The sequence below is a fragment of the Lonchura striata genome, chromosome 5 (genome assembly GCF_050655825.1).
Source record: "Lonchura striata isolate lonStrDom1 chromosome 5, ASM5065582v1, whole genome shotgun sequence".
Classification (NCBI taxonomy): Eukaryota; Metazoa; Chordata; class Aves; order Passeriformes; family Estrildidae; genus Lonchura; species Lonchura striata.
In genome coordinates, this window is record NC_140707.1 from 10491288 (window position 1) to 10502711 (window position 11424).

An 11424-nucleotide genomic window follows, 5' to 3' on the forward strand; every position below is an offset into this window, starting at 1 on the left:
AAACTGTTATGATAGGTGTTTCAGTGCTACCATAAATGTTTATTTCCAGTGAAAGAACTATGCATAAATATTCCTACTGAATAGTCTGGAGACTTGTACACCCGGCACACAGCCCTTGAGGGCTCAGTCTTTCACTTTGCATCAAACAAAGCACAGATATGACAACAAATATCTGTCAGGATAATAGAGCTACTGCATCTGGAAAGCCATGCAGAAACACAGCAAAGAGGAAGCCTCAAAATCAGAAGTCATTGGCGAAATGTTAAATTTGATGCAGGGGTTACTCTCCTGGTGGGAAGGCCAGGGCTTCTAAGCTTGGACCTCAGTGGGCCCAAGGAGCCAGGGAAGATTGTGATTACTTAGCACAGTGCTTGCTGTGAAGCCTGGTACCACTCCCAGATCATGCCATACATCCATGCAAATGTAAATCCCACAGCTGTCAGAGGGAGCCTGAATATCACTGCTGAGATTGGAATTGAGCTGCTGTAACTGGAAGAGTGGGGTGAGACTTGCCTTCTGCTGCACTCAAATGAATAGAGAAATGCATGCATAAAGAGCTGTAGAACACACATGTAATAAAACACACATTCCAGGACTTCAAAGCTTTCCTGCAAATCCCAGGTTTCTATCATGTTCCTTTTTTAAAAAGGGGGGAAAATAACGATGTGATTCTTTTTTTAGCAATAAACAGACTTTTTAGGGGACTTCATCCAGTTGGCTGGATTATTCTGTTTTTTATAATGCTATATTGGGTCTTCTGTGGTCAGAGACCCAGTCCATTTAGCAAGCACTTGTAAGTTCCAAGAGTAAAACACAACAACCACAGTTCTCACAACATACCTTCAGAGAAAATGTTACTTTGCCAACAGCATGATCAGTCTCTGGTTGGCCCAGGGTTGTGGCTGGTTATAGGTGTAATTCTCTTCAGCAAACTCATATAATTTGTGATTGAGCCATGCCCTGATAAATTCCTCTTTCTTCTCACAGGAGTTTCTCAGACCTGGAGTCCTCTGTTACAGCATTGCCAGTGCTGGAATCCAGCTGTTCTGCATGTACAGGCATTTAGTCTGCCCACTATAGTATTTATGAATCTGTACACTCAGAAGCCTATTACTTAGAAGCAATTCAAAGCAATTCATCTCTAAGAACAAAAAAAAAAAGCTCTTAAAAAAAAATGTATCCAGCTTACCAAAAGGGCTCAGCCTTAGATGTAAAACCACACTGACACCTGAAACCACAGCCCAAACCCCATCACCTCCATGACAAGGATATTGTAGCAATAAAAGTGCACCAGCTCTTGAAATCCTGCACTGTTTGGTGACCTGCTCCAGAGAGGTTCTGCAGAGATCCATTACCTCTGGAGGTTATGGGCTGGACCGAGCAGCAAAACACAGAAATGTGATCTCTGTCAGCCTTCACACGACACTTACAAAACTAACACACGCTGCGACATAACTGATGACTCTCGTTCAAACCCACCGGGTGACTGAACATGCACAGCCCCATAATTGCTCTTTAAGCAGAGAGTTTTCTTGATGATTTGGAAAGTGGGAGACCAAACATAGAACTCCACCAATACACCAGGCAACTGACAGAAAATCCAGCCAAATGCTAACAGGACGAATTTTTTTTTTTTTTTAAGCCCTTTCTATTAAAGCTCTTTTTGAGTGCAGAGTTCTGAGTTTGTAAGAACATCCCTCTCTGTGTTATTTACACTCAAAGTTACTTATCAGTGCAAATTACCCCTGACCGTGGCTATTCAGAAAAATGCTCACTTTTCAAAATGCCAAGTTTATATCAGGAATATGAAATTTGAAATGAAAATGTCAATTGGAACTAAACTGAAACGGTCCAGTAGCACTCCTTAACATCTAGCCATGATATGAACAATATCGAGTTCAGCAGCGGCAACAATCAAGCAAAGTTTCCTTGAAGATGATTTTGTGATTGCCTGATTCCATGATCCTCATGGTTTCCTGAGGATGTTTCTCAGACAAGAAGGACAACAGAATACAGTAAATTTTAAAAAAAAGAAGAATATGAAGAGTAGTGCCTATTCCCAAGCCGTGTAAGCAAGACACAGCTCATTTAAAAAAATGAGATTTATCACAAAAAATGACTCTTCTGAAAATGAAGATAAAAATATAATTATACATCACTTATTTGAAATACATGGGTCATATATTTATTGTAACTTAAAGTTTAATTATGAACCTCACAGTGCATTTAAATGGTTAAGAATTTTCTGAACTGTTCTTTTCCCTATGAAAAGATGTTCTCAAGTTGCAGCTATCCTGAAAAAATAGCTTTCCAGCATTTGAGTACTTTTAAAGAAAGTATTTCCAACCCAGCAACACATTAGTATGTCCTTGAGGACAGAGCAGGAGAAATACATATCACGTATCACTGTGCTTTTAGAATTAAAGAGCAAGGGAGAATAACAATGGTAGTGTAGCTCCTAGTGAGAGGTGGGTTCTTCAGCAGAGAAAGTTGCCCTGGTTTAGAGCAGATTCAGGTTCAGAGATCCCTCTGCTCTCTTGTGAGCATTTCATACAATAGTAGCACACTGTACTTGGGGTACCTTAGAGAGAGGTATATCCTTCAAAACCTTTGCTTTGAGACAGCTTCTGGGGCCTTTATCACAAAGAGGGGCAGAGTCACAGAGAAATGACTGGAAGCCTGAAAAGATCTCTTTATGAGCAGAGACAGACATGAAGAGAACCATTGTTGACTAAGGGTGTATTCAGCAGAGGCACAGAGAAAACAGGCACTCAATATTTAGTCTGCGTTATACCTGACTTCTAATGAAACTGAAGTGTAACAGCACATCATTAACTGCTGCAATCCCTGGCTTTACTAGGGCTGGAAGTAGAACTTAAAACATTGCAAAGACAAGCTTCCCACTCATTTTGGAATGGATGTCTCTCAATACTCCTCACAGAATATCTCTCACTCTTTAATAAAATTGTAATTGAAAACACTATAAAAACAGTGTGATTCAATGGGTCAGCTACAGACCACTTACGATTACACCTCGGTAATCAATGACAGATTATAAAAACATTCAATGTTCTATTAGAGAAGGATATTATGCTTACATTTCATGGCATGTCAAACAGTGGCCGAGAAGAGACAATGAAGAACCTTTCCACTCCTCTTCCTCTGCCTTCTCTGGACAAGTTGTTCTGACAGGCTGTTTTGGGGCTCCATCCATCATCCTCCAAGTGATCCCCCAACAGCCAGGATCAGATGCAGCATACCAAACTACATGACACATCATGACACACTCCTGTGTGACCATCCTAATGCACTTGCAAAACTGCAGGCACTTACAGAACACATTAATAAAGTTTTCTTTGGAGACTTCCTCTTCAAATTTAAGATTACACACTGTGTTTACAGTGGAGACGGTCACCAGAATGGAATTTGACTATCTTAGCCATTTGAAAAAATATTGCTATATCATGGACTTTTAATAAGGTTTCCACAGATTTTATATGGGTCAAAGGGAGGGAAAGTGCTCCTAAGATACTTTTAAGATAACGCTTCCATTCCACTTAGAATGGAAACTGCCTTTTTGACACCTAAAGCTGCCGAGCCCTTGATCTGCTTTTCCTCAGGTAGAGAATCCATTAAGTGATGAACAACTTCTCAAGTAGAGTTATGAGCTCTTTACATTTTATGCACATGGCCTCAGATTCTTCCAGCTACTTGGAGCATTTTTAATTCATGAATCGGCCACGAGCCCTTGACTGCAAGAACCACAGAGTTCTGTACAGAGATGTGCAGGCAAAGCACATTGAGCTCTCCTGAGCCAGTTTGTGGATTTGGGGACATAATTCTGGCACCTGAGGGAGCTATTACAGAGTTTTGTGATTTTTTTTCAGGATGCTTTGAGGAGCACATTGACAGAAGCCCTCAAATTTCTTGTAAGTACCATTCTTCTGAAATTTGTTTAAAAAAAAAATAAAATCCACAACTTCCTGTCTTTCCTGCTTTAACAGCAACATTTTCTCTAAGATCATCACCAGATGAATATAATATTTTGTTTACCTTTTGGTCTAATCAAACAGGATAGATTTTGGTTTGGGACAATGTTTGCTTTGTAATGCAAAGTGCTTATTGAAAGATTTTCTGTTTTCTCTGTATGTAAGGTTTTCCAGAGTCTTTGGTGGTGGCATCAGCTGTGTTTCACACCCTGCTCACCCAGGAACAGGCTGTTAAAGGACTCACCACAACACGGGGTACAGGAAAGCAATGCCAGCCACAGTGCAACTCCACACCAAACACTCTGTGTGTGACTTGGCAAAAGGGCTTTCCCAAGAATTACAGCTAAACTCCATTCTTTTCATGGGTTAGTATTTTGGTGTTTTTTTTCAATAGGAGGGACTAGGGAAAGTTGATAAGAATAAATACATGTTTAGCTAGCATGCCCTATTTGACCAAAAGTGTAATTTCTCACTTACAAAGGAAGCACAGAACATTTTTTAACTTTGTATTTTCATCACTTAGTCAGAGGCAGTTAAAAAAAGATAATTTCTAAATAAACTGGAAAAAATGAAATGCTTAAAAACCAGTGCAAGGATGCCATTTTTTCCAAAATGAACTCCATAGCAAAAGGAGCAAAATTCTCCCCTTAAAAACCCAAGCATTAAGTTCTTTCTCAAAAGTTTGGACTAACTTCCCCATGCATTCTTCTTCTTATGAGACTGATACTTAATAAATCGTATTCATTTGTTTGTGCTTGTTTTCACTGGAGACCACGAAAGGCCAAAGCTCATTTGCTTTGTGCATACCCAAAGGGAGACCACAGCATTTACCCAGAACAGAAATGAATTTTCCTTATTCCAGTGCAGCATGTTGGTTGTTGTATTGTCATTACCAGATAAGAAATAATTTCTTATATGCTTCCTGCCCCAAACCACCACACTGCTGTACTACAATATCTGAAATATAAATGTACTGTTTTCAAGTATCATAATTGTCTTTTTTGGTTGAAGAGCTCAGAGACTCCTGGAGGAAGCATAGCAAAGATAAGGAAAGACCAGAAGGATAACTAAAGATCTGTAATGAAGATGATGTTTTGTAGAGTGTGTGACAGGAATTATGCAAAAATCATTCCACAGAAATGTTAGAAACCTCTGAGAAATAACGAAGTAATTTAAATGCAGTCTGAGTTTAAATGTGAACTTGCACATGATAGATGTGATTTTATACATATCTATATATAACCCATAAACCTGTGGATAATGTACAGAAATGATAACAATCACTGGATAAAACCCACTGTAGATTAATGAAAAAATCTGAACAAATCCTGAACTGCTCAAGGAAGGGTACAAAGTTCTGACAGATCCCTTAGTACAAATGGTGGGAGTAAAACATATCCACATGATAATCACATCCTTACCAAAATTGAAAACGTATGTGAAAGTCATGGTGGTCTTGCAAAAATATAAACTCATAAACGATTTTTTGATTTGGTGTCATCATTCATTTCTTTCATTTGAGAAATCAGTTTTAGTAGGCCATGCAAAGATTGATGGCTTTTTCATAAAAGGATATTTTATGAAATAGTGAAATGTAGCATATTTCTACCTGATAAATGCAGAGACCTGTAAACTTTGAACCCACATTGGCCTTTGTTGCTCATGACCCTGTTTAAGTGATTTATTTTCTTTTAACAACTGCAGTCTGCAGGAGGTAGAATATACTGCATAGATCTTTCTGTTGAAAATTGAACAGTTTAAACAGAATGGCTGACATTAGAAGAGCTATTACTGAAAAGTCATATTCTCTTCATTTCAGTATCCCTTTTAGGAACAATATTTATGGTTAGAGAAAATGCATAATTTATAAAAACAACTTGGTAGGATGCTGCGGAGCAATGGAGGAGTTGGCATCCTTAGCCCCACATCAGGGTGTCACCAGGACTGCATCAAAGCTAGACACTCTGGAAACCTGGCATGTGGAAAAGGATAAAATCAGAAAACTGGCCTGTTGTCTAGAAGAACATCTTGAGGGAACCGAATACTCCCCACCCTTGTGAAGCATTTGGATATCAAAGAGTTAGCAAATTCCAAGGAAATACTCTGTTACAAGTTTTCTGCCAGGCTTTAATACAACAGCATGTTTATCACTGACTTAAGTGAATTCAGTTTCTTTTTTGCCCTCCTTTCACTGCTTTTTGTTTTTATTTGGTTAATGTGCACTGAAGTCAAACAGCATCGTAAGCATACTTCCCAGTCCTCGGTGTGGATGTCACCACGGAAGTTCAGCAGATAAGACCCCTTCCATCTGTAGGGAGAAACCACGTGAAACCCAAAACATTTACCCTATGGAGACCCAACTTTGTTTTGCTACTGATCTCAGGTGACTTTCCCAGCAGCACCCCACAACACTGCTGCAATATTCTTCATCAGATGACAAGCCTACAAAATCTTAGCAGGTTTTAATGTGTATCTCTGCATTATCACATAGTGCCCAAGGTTCCTGCTTATAAAATTAAATGGATATGATCAGAGAAATGAACAAAGGTTTTTTAAAACTCTGGCTTGAAGTTGCTCATTCATGAAACATGCTTCTGTTAAGCGAGTTCCATGTTTGTGGAACATCTCATGACTATAAGGTTCTTTAATAAAAACAATAAAAGCTTAAAGCTCCCCTACTATTCTCTGCTCTTCATTATTAGAAATAAATCTTATGAAGCAGATAAAAGTATTACAATTAATCCCTCCTGAATGGAGACAGTATGTACTACTATTTTCAATACAAGAGAAAATTACTTTGACTAGCATGGCAACAACTGGCAAGCTGATTTTATAGTTTTGATTTATTGAATATTAGGAAATAGACTTTTTTAATAACAATTCCATTTAAGTATTCATTAAAATGGAATTAGTACAAGCAGGGCCAGATTCTGATATCCATATTCTTGTCAGACAGCATTTTATTACAGAAAAGTCTCTCTGACATCAGAGGGATTACTTGTAAAAGGCCATTCAGCATGAGTGAGAACACAGGGCTAGACCCTACAAGGGTACAGAGGTTTTAGGTGCTCCCTCCTGACCCCCACATGCCCCACACATCCTTTGGTAGTGGCTGAAGCAGTATGGAATTGTGTGCTCCAGGTATTTCATCCACACTGGTGTGCATCAACTCCTGATTCCACAAACAGCTGACCCACCTTGTCCCTGCCCCAGGTATATGGGATATGGAATAGATATCTTCATCCTCACAAGGGAAATAATTCCCAAGTGCTGCTTATTTTGATTTATATTTATTTTCATAATTCTTTCAGCCTAAGTTTGACCCAAAGAATGCATGGCACATGTTGCCATGAAAAAAGCACTATGGAAATGAATTTTGATTTACAAGCAAAATCATTCAGAAGGAAAAACGTAGGGGGCCACAGTAATGAATATTACTGAAAGATCAAGGCTGTGTACTCCTCTTTGCACAACAGAAGAAAAGTTCACCTTGCATTTTTCTTCTGTACACTCCTGATTTAAATACACAAATAAACAAATTCCAGTAAACTCTTGAGATGGCACTGGGTAAAGAGAACTGATTTAGTTATTACTGTTATTGATAATTAGAATAAGCACATTGATTTTTCCCATATGTAACCTAAAATGTCTCCAATTCTGAGTTCTAGCACCTGTCCTGTATTTCTTTATTCAGTGATCTCTATAACGAGCAGGGGAGGAGGCTGAGAAATTTGATCTTTATCCATAAAACAATGATGGATGAACAAATTGTGAATGTCCTAATATATCTTTTGTTTAAAATTACTTGGCAAAATACTTGGACAAATAATTTTTAGTATATATGCTCTAACTTCATATTTTCATTACCTTCACAGGTCATACCTGGAATATGCTCCTACTCCTCGACAGGGTGAACACAGAATTCAGTCCTGACAGCAAATACTTCACAGCCTGTTCCCTGTAGGTTACTGCAGAATCTCACAGCAAAAAAAATAATTTGCTAATAGAAAAACAAATATGGTCAAACCTGACTTGTTTGATGCTTCTTTAAATATAAAAAGAGGTCTGTTTATTTGTTTTATTGCAATCTAATGTAATGTATTATAGTTATAGCATAATATGATATAGTACAGTTAGTAAACAGATTACTTCCTATTGTTTAACTTTGGTTTAAAAACTGCCCAACACTAAAGGTTTCTGTTGTAGAGTTCTCAAAGGTCAGACTTGAAAGCCTAAACTTCAGGTTCTACTGAGATAAAGGCACAGTGCTTTGCAAAGTTATGCTATTATCCCTGGTTATAATCTTCACTGGCTTCAGAAATAATTGCTTTCCTCAAACAAAAAGGAAGTCTGATTCTAATTTGCTATCTAGATCTACATTCTTATATTCTTTTTATAGATTTTGAACAAGTTATCACTGGAATCTTCCTTCACTCAAACATAAGTGAAAGTTTTATCTTACTTCAGATATCACAGAAATAATTTATGGCTAAGGAAACAAAACCTTTTGTCTCACAATATATTTCTTTGCGACAGCTGTGGTATTTCACTGAAAGCACAAAAGCTGTGATGGTCTGGACTGCAATCAACCATTTTTAATAGGAAATTTTTAAAGACTTTTAATAAGATCCCCTAACATAATTTATGGGGAGAGGTTTTGAAGTGAAGAGGCATTGTTTGGCAAAGTGTTCTTCCTCTAAGCTCAGGAAATTTAAATAATTGAATGCTCATTTCCTCTAAACTTAGGATTTCTCCTTCAAAATGGTTAAGAAAAACACCTGCTACACTAGCAGCAAAGTAAGCGTATCAAGAGTCCAAAAAAAATTTCTAAATGTTCTTTAGAGGCAAAACTCCATGTTAGAACCAAATATTATTAATAATAATGCAATATTGAATTTTGCTTCTTCAAGTCAGATTTTTTCATACATATCTTGAATGAAGATAGCATGCTGGTCCAGGCAACTGCACCTATTTATTTTAACTGATACACTTAGGGGAATAAGTGGACAAAAGTGGAGAATTTACAGATTACAAGAAAACCAGATGAGCACCCAAAAGTTACTATAGTTACTGAAGCTATCCAGAGTTCCTCTGGCTACAGAACTTGGCTGGAAAAATAAGGATAACACGCTTCCCCTGAGATCTCTGACATATCTTGCAAGAAGAGGCTCAAAGGGTATTTTAGCAGTTTCCCTGTAGCCCCAACGAGAACTAGGGAGAAAACAAAAATATAAGTAGGAAGCACACTTTGATATATTGATAAAGCTAATCAAAGCTCCTAAATATGAAACAGATTTTGTTTGGCTGTCTGGCAATTCAGATGAAGTTTAAATTTTTTTTTTTTTACCTTTTCTGAGTAACTCATATGCTGTAATTCTGACTCAAACTAAAAGCTGATTTAGCTGTGTTCTGCTCGTTTAGGTCGGCTAGAATATCTCTCCCAAAGGAGAGGGAAAAAAAAAAAAAAAAAAGAGGGAGAACCTTTGAAGCGAGGAGTCCTGAAGAGCTCGGGCACAGCGGCGTAGCCGGGACTCGCTCGGGTCGCTGCGTGTCCAAGACCTCCAGAGGGCACTCAGTACAAACCCGACCGCAGCGACGGGAAAAGGGCAATTCCCAGCGGCTGCTCAGCATCACACGGCCTTCCAGAGACACAGCGCAGCTCTCACCTCTCCTACAGAGAGAACCATATAAAGAAATAAATACATAGATAAGTAAACTATAAATACATAAATAATGAATAAATGCATAAACAGACTATAAATAAACTATACATATATAATGAATTAATACATAAATAAATAAACAAGAGGGATTCTTGAGAGGAATAATTATGCCATCACAGGGTCTCCACTTCCTTCTGTATTTTTCATCTCTCCTACAGAGAGAACCATATAAATAAATAAATAAATAAATAACCCATAAATAACCCATAAATAAACTATACATTAAAAAATAATAAATAAATAAGAGGGATTCTGGAGAGGAATAATTATGCCATCACAGGGTCTGCGATTCCTTTCTGTATTGGAGAAGATCTTTTTCATCAATGCCTTTAACAAAAGAGTATCAGCTTCCAGAATCTAACGCTAAACCCTTTATTTTCAAAAGCTGTCTGCTGGTTTCAAAGACCCCATAAAACAAAAACAAACAAACAAAAAAAAATAAACCAAAAAAAAACCCCCACCAACTTTTTAAGATGTGTCACCTGAAGGACTTTGTTTTCTTCAGTCACCACGTTCAAAGCACACAGGACAGAATGTCACCTCTTCAGACTCCTCCTCTCTGGTTTGCCTACAGAAACAAAACAAAGCAATTTACAGTGAGTACCGGCCAAAATTCCTCTTTTTCCTTCAGCAGTTAAGTCTTGCTCGGGTGGTAAGATGTTCCCCACGTTCCACAGACACACACACAGCTTCACACACGCCAGGCAGGCGTAGTGACCTCCTCTGGCTCCTGCTCCTGGGGTCGCAGCCCTCCCTGCAGAGCAAGGCACTGGGGCCGAGGCTGCCCGGACTGGGAGCGCTGGGAGCCCCGGTGGGGGCAGCCTCCGCAGGGACCTCTGCCTCCCCTGCTCCAACCCCACCACACCCCGTTTGCGAGCCGGCTTCACCAACTGCACACAGGACTGTAAACAACGGCCTCGTTTCCACAGAAATGCCATAATTCCAGTGACACTGAAAGCCATTCCTCCGCTACAGCCTCTTTGCATCGGTAGTTCACAAAACACCATACTGCCCCCTTTATATTCAAAGTGGCCTTCCTGATGCACAAGTTCAAACCCCAGCTATCATCTATCATCTTAATTCTTCTGGGACAAATAAAGTATCATGCAACAGACCAGATGTGGATATTTCAGCAGAGCTCTTTGGAGTCATGTCCTGTCTCCTCAATGTGATCCGTGGTTATTTTATTTTCATATATTCAGAAAAGTACATGGCACACCTCCACCTAGGTGCACTGCCTAAGTAAAAATAGACACTGGGCTTGGGAGCTCCCTGTGTGCCTTGGGCCATTTACACACCCTGAGGTAGCTTAGGCATTTGCAGAGGAATTTATTTCAGACACAGCATGGGATCTAGGGGACACTCATTGCAGTTTGCAAGCATGCACAATATTCCAGAATGTAAACTGGCAGCAGGCACGTGCTTTAGCACCTGGAATGTCTCCTAGAGATGTGTGAAAATTTAATGCATGGTGTAGCCCTATCCCCCAGGGTGATGGATCCCAGTTACATTTACTGTCACAGGACTCTGTTAACCGCGGCCGCGCCCGGCGGTGGGCAGCGCCGTGCCGGTCAGAGCCGCGCCGCGCAGGACTCAGCCGGGCAGCACCGTGCTGGGCGGGCGGAGCCGGGCGGAGCCGGGCCGGGCGGGGCGGTCGGGCGGAGCCGAGCCGAGCCGGGCGGGGCGGGGCGGTCGGGCGGAGCCGAGCCGAG

General features: G+C 39.7%; 1 long non-coding RNA gene across 9 annotated transcripts in view; it reads right to left on the reverse strand.

The window, feature by feature from the left end:
- LOC110469132 (uncharacterized) overlaps nt 1-11405 on the reverse strand; it is a 35120-nt gene extending 23715 nt beyond the window's left edge. For 6 of the 9 annotated variants that reach the window (XR_014955287.1, XR_014955286.1, XR_014955284.1 and 3 more), the window contains exons 1-2: nt 10195-11405; nt 1-9660 (exon numbers count right to left, since the gene is read on the reverse strand). The exon at nt 1-9660 is cut by the window's left edge. This is a non-coding gene — a long non-coding RNA (uncharacterized LOC110469132). The remainder of the gene's footprint in view (nt 9661-10194) is intronic. The other 3 variants (XR_014955289.1, XR_014955290.1, XR_014955288.1) reach the window with 3 other exon arrangements.
- Between the last annotated feature and the right edge of the window lie 19 nt (nt 11406-11424).